At 33.3% G+C, this 6000-nt stretch overlaps 1 pseudogene; it reads left to right on the top strand.

Annotated features, from left to right (window-relative positions):
* The first annotated feature begins 1746 nt into the window (after window positions 1–1746).
* LOC120209017 lies at window positions 1747–2556 on the top strand (annotated as a pseudogene).
* Window positions 2557–6000: the final 3444 nt, after the last annotated feature.

Genomic DNA, 6000 nt, shown 5'->3' with positions numbered 1-6000 from the left:
CTTTAACATCTATTAAATAAGTTATAATTTTTAATATCAATCTTGTTTTAGTTGATTTGGTGTATTTTGAAAGTTATAAATTTATTTTCATTCAAATATTATAAATTAATTAGATTTATGGAAAATATTATTCGAGGAATATAAAACATATGTAACACACAAGCAAAGTTGAGAAAAACACAGAGAATTTGGCGGGAAAAGGCTGCAATTTTACTTAATTTGGCGCAAAAGATAAGATCAAATCAAATCATTCTCTGAACCCAAGATTTGTTTCCCTTTCTTTTTTCCTATAAAGAATAAGAAACAAACATATGACACTCATTTTAATACTAATATTAGGGGGGGGGGGGAATCAGTCAAAAGACTCAAAACCCCATAAAACTTTTGCTAAAATTTCAATTATTCACACGCAGAACGCATTGTTAGGTGTTTAAAATACACAAAGTTAGGATAAAATCGTCAAAGATTAGAATGACATTCTCAGTTGGTAGATAAGGTTTTAATTTTAGGATCATGAAATCGCGTCCACGGAGGGCATTTCATAATTCGGAGGTCTTCTACGGAAGTTATTCTCAACTGTATTAGGGAACCTACTATCTTACCTCCCCTTACCCCATTATATATGGAATAAGTCAACTATTTTTTATAGTAAATAAAGTTGTCACGTGCTGTCTAAAGTTAGCAATAGTTTCCAAAAATAATATTAATAATTATGATAACTTTAGTTCAACTTTTTCGGAATTAAAATGAAAAAAAATTAGAGTATTTAAAAAAATCGAGATTAAATGAGAAGTCAATATATAAAAAACATACTCATAACATTTAACTCGAATCGACATATATAAATATTATTTTAATAACTTCATAAACGTATGTATGAAAATTAACAACATGTTTTTATATGATCATGAAAATTCACATAATGAGTAGTTGTATTTAATCGATTGATAAAACTGTCATGATTATTTTTTTATATTTTTTTAAAGAATTGGATTTAGACCTATTAAAAGTACTTTTCTTCTCTTAAAATCCTCTATTTTCCTTTCCCTCTTAATAAGATTAAAAATTAGATTGTTGTAATTTTAGTGTGTAGTTGTGTTATAATACGGATCAATTGCCCTTAGAAAAATAAAGAATTAAATCTTAACGTCAAGCATAGTGGAAGGACTAATACTAAAATTAAACCAGAAAAATAAATGAAGGGAGTCGGCATGTGGGGGCAAGAGAAGGTAGAAAGGAAAATCATTTAAGCCATATAAAAAGAAAGAGAAAAAAAAAAAAACTCAATTCCCAAAAGAAAAAATTTATTTTTTTTGAAAAATAAAGAAAAAAAATTTATTTTTTTAATTTTATTTGTGTGTAGAAGAGAAAGGGCCTCTCTTCTGGTGCCATCCAGTTCTTTGCCCACCAATCGTCTTTTCCTCTGTTTAGCTTTCCCTTTCCTTGCCATTTCAATCTTCTTCTTCCTTGTTCCCATTTCCTTTGTTTTCTCTCCCCTTTTATATTCAATCTCTCCTGGTTTCTGTTTGTGGATTCATAAATAGGTTGGTTTTGGGTGGGTGATTTGTTCAGTTTGCTTCTTCTTTTTAATTTTTTCGGGTTAATCTTGTGACTTATCATCAACCCTTTGATTGTTATAAATATTATTATTCTTTCAATCTTTTAATCCTTAAATCTGATTTTGTATTACCCTTTTGAAGGGATTGGGTGATCCTAAAGTTTTTTTTTCTAAAAAAATATTTTTCGATGAGAAGAGGTAGAGGTGCCGCTGCGGCCGCAGCAAACGCCGTGGCTACGAAACCGGCACTACAACCCAGCGGATCTTTAAAGACGAGATACAGAGGTGTGAGAAAAGACCATGGGGCAGATTTGCGGCCGAGATTCGGGACCCTTGGAGGAAGACCAGAGTTGGTTAGGGACCTTCGACTCGGCCGAGGATGCTGCTCGGGCTTACGATGCGGCGGCGAGGTCACTCCGTGGACCCAAAGCAAAACAAATTTTCCCTTAAATTCTTCAAATCTACCGGCTTTTCCTTTCGATACGAGTCATCATCACAGCAACGATGGGTTTATCGACCAGCACCGATTATATCTGATGGGTAATTTTCACGAGCACGAAGAATCCGCAGAGACCGACGAGGAGTGGCATGAGTAGCACGGTGGAGTCGTTTAGTGGACCGAGACCGGCTCAACCTCCGCCTCACAAATCGACGGATTTTGCGGTGGTTTCAACTAAGAAATACCATCCAAGACGCCGCCGGTGGTGCCGGAGGATTGTCAAAGTGACTGTGATTCATCGTCATCGGTTGTCGACGACGGAGATATCGCCTCTTCTTCGTGCAGGAAAACTTTGCCTTTCGATCTTAATTTTACGCCGTTGGATGAAGACGATGATCCCCAGTGTACCGCTTCTGTCTCTGAAACGGTGGCAGTGATGAATCGACGACGGCAACGATGGTCGATTATTGAATCTTCTCTTTTTTTAAAATTTAGCTTTTTTTAAGCGAAGAAAAAAAGGAAAAAAACATGAGACATGGTTAAGATGAAATGGTCTTAACCTCTACGATTATGAGCTTTGAACCCTTTAATTTTTATCAAATGATGATATCTTTGTTGTTTGAAAATGATTATGATATGAAGAAGATTTAGGGTTTGTAATGTTATCAAGTCTCATTAACTTATTGATATATCTTTCTTTTGATATATCCCCCCACAAATGGATTACATCGACCATTTCCTGCATTTCTTTGCTTTCATTTGCTCTTCAGGAAGAAAAGAACAGGCTAAAATATGCAGAAATGAATGAGATGAAAGAAAAGGCTTTTCCATTTTGCCATTCATTGATGATAATGTTGTGGTTAGGAAGATAATAATGATGAAATAATGTCTTGTTAAGTTATTATCAGATCTGTATTTAGGTTTCTTGTCTCCCCCCATTTGTTTTTGTTTCCATTTGATTAGTTTGATTCCTTTATCTTGTGGAAAAAGAAACAGCTTTTGTTCTTCAACCTTCTCTTGTGTTGAATCTTCAACATGTCGCATATTTGTTAATGGGTGATAGTAAATATGGTAGATGTATGGAATTTTTACAAAATCTATCTTGTGACAGAATTTATACCTTAGCCGTGAATCAATTTAATTTCCAATTTTAAAACTTTAATCATATCCTTCGCATCCCATATAACAACAGCAAAAAAAAAAAAAAAACAGATGAAGATCATTGCATCTGCACATCATTGTAGATTGTTAAATCATCTTTGGTTGCATTGGAAGGCACCTTGAAATCTGATCTAACTTCATGGAAGTTTCCAATTGGCACTGTTCGGTGTTCGGTTTTGGTTTTTGAAACAAGTTTCTTACCGGGTTTTGACCGATAATGACATGTTTTCAGGATCGAGATGTTTCAAGGATGCTTCCGGTATGGGCATATATGCCTTTGGTGGTTCATGCATAATGCATTCATCCATTTTCTTGTCCTTTCCCTTTTATTTTATTTTCCCCCTCCATTTTGATGTTCTCTCTCTTGTTTTCAAATCAAAAGTTTTGATTGGTGAACGAAACCCTAGAGAAATTGGTGAAATCTTGAAGCAAGAGCAAAAGTTGGTAATGGAGACTGGGAAACCAATCGTATCGCTGTGTCTGCTGTTTCAGCTGCACCAATCATATCTCTGTGACTATTGGTTTATTTTCATATGCAGTGTCTAAATGGGCTGCACCCAAATTTGGGTCTTCATTAGTAGTATATATGCATCCAATAGAAGGTTTATGAAGGCCTTGGTGAAGTTGGATGAATGGTATATATTTCTTTTTCCCAATAATACAAAGAACATGAAGAGAGAACAAATTCACTTAAGAAAACAGGACAATAATGATCCCAAATGGGTGCAAATTTGATATTGAGGAAAATTCCTAGCAGGCAACTGTTTAAAGTAGTTCTCAGCAAGCAGACTTATAACAGAAGAAACCAATTGTGTTTATCAATTTGGAGCCACTAATAGTATTATAAAAGTAGAAGATCAAATTAGGTTTAAATTCTAAATTTCAAAATAGCAGCGACTAAAAATAAAAATAGACCAAATTTTGCTGAGAGATTTGATGGAATCTTCTCCATAGATTGGGATAAGTAGCCTTCCATTTTTAAGTCCTTTGTCCGAGCTGTCATTTGATGATCTGTGAACGACAAGCTTAATCAGATTCTGCCAAATTAAGACCACTTGATCTTAGGACCAAAAGACCCAACATCATGTTTGTGACACATGCTGTACAACTCCCTTTGCGTCCCATATTTTTGTTAGCTTGTCCCACTTGCGATGCTACCCAATATACAAGTACGGGTGTAAATGAACAAAACGTTTGGTAAATTGTTTATGAACAGTTCGTATAACGTTCGTTTGTTAAGTTAAATAAACGAACATGAACAAAAATTTATGTTCATTTAATAAATGAATGAACACGAACAGAGGTGTGTTCGGTTCGTTTATGAGCTCGTTTATGAGTTCGTTTATGAGTTCATTTATCAACTCGTTCATTTATGTTAATGAACAAACTTGTTTACCAAATTCTCTTATTCCTTTTATTTTTTTACACTTTAAATATTGGTGAAGATAAGGATTAAATAGTACACATAATAAAAGTTGCATTATAAAATATGAATTTTAAAAAGTTTAGGCACTAGTGGTGTAATTTTAATATTTTTTAGCCTACAAATGAAATTAAAAATCGAATATATAAACGAACGATAAACAAACACAAAAAAATGCTAAACGAACACTAATGAACGTTAAACGAACTTGTTCATAAACACTTTTGTGAACATATAAATAAACATGTTCATGAATACATTCATGAACATATAAACGAACATGTTCGCTAGGGGTGGCAATCGGATGGGGGAAAACCGAAACCTGTGGGGATCCGAACCGACGGGGATGAAGAATAATCGAAATCTTCGCCCACGGGGATGAGATGGGAAAATTTTATCCCTGAAACTCAAATGGGGATGAGGACGTGGATTGCTATATTCAAACCATGAGAATAACCGAACCATACCCATGTGAATAACCGTGGGGATCCCAAAAAATATCCGTAGGAATCCCTGATATTTTAAAAAAAATTTAAAAATATATTTATAATCATTTACCTATATACCCTTAACATATATTTTAATAAAAAAATATATATGATAAGATTGTGAGATTACGTGTTGCCATTGTTACATCTCAAATGAACTAAAATTGAAGTTTTTTTTCCTCATTTAATATACATTGATTTGTTGAGATTAAAATGATTAATATTGTGCATATACATCAGGTGTTAGATGAATATTGACGTTTGAAATTTTCATATTATAGATATAGACCAATTTGAGAAATATGATATATCTTACAAGTTTTAAGTGTTCCATAACATAAATCCTGCATTCTCACCAAAATCTTGATTCTAAATATCAATCTTGATCCAAATTTGTTGCAATATTACATCTGTGTTAGCTTTAGAGCTGTTCATGTTCAGCTGGAGTCTTGGAGAGTTTTATGTTTAATATTTCGACTTTGAAATGGTAAACAACAATGTTCTATATTAAGCTGTTATATCAAAGATATTGTGGGTTTGATGCTGAGACTTGTAAACTATCGGTAAAAATGCGACAGAAAAAAATATCTTAGAACTTGTTGTAATTGTTACGGTGTATACTTGAGCGTAACGCTTGTCACTTAACGGAGGAATTTAATATTCGCAACATCGAAAACGATAGGTACTTGAATTGTCCGAAAAAAGGTTTAGACACCTAAATGAGAAACAATATGTTTGACACTTATTAAGCCTTATTTTTATCATTTAGTTAATTTAACTTTTCACTCAAACTTGCTTGTCTAATTTGATTATTGAATTTGATTTTTGTGTTCAAATGGTACTTAAACTTGTTTTATAGTATAAATTAATCCAAATAAGTCCATTAAGTACCATACAGCGAAGTTAGAATACTAATTGAATTAATAAATTA

This window comes from Hibiscus syriacus, unplaced genomic scaffold (genome assembly GCF_006381635.1).
Source record: "Hibiscus syriacus cultivar Baekdansim isolate YM2019G1 unplaced genomic scaffold, ASM638163v2 tig00000646_pilon, whole genome shotgun sequence".
Lineage (NCBI taxonomy): Eukaryota > Viridiplantae > Streptophyta > Magnoliopsida > Malvales > Malvaceae > Hibiscus > Hibiscus syriacus.
The sequence above is the reverse complement of the archived record's forward strand: the minus strand, read 5'-3'. Positions and strand labels throughout refer to the sequence as shown.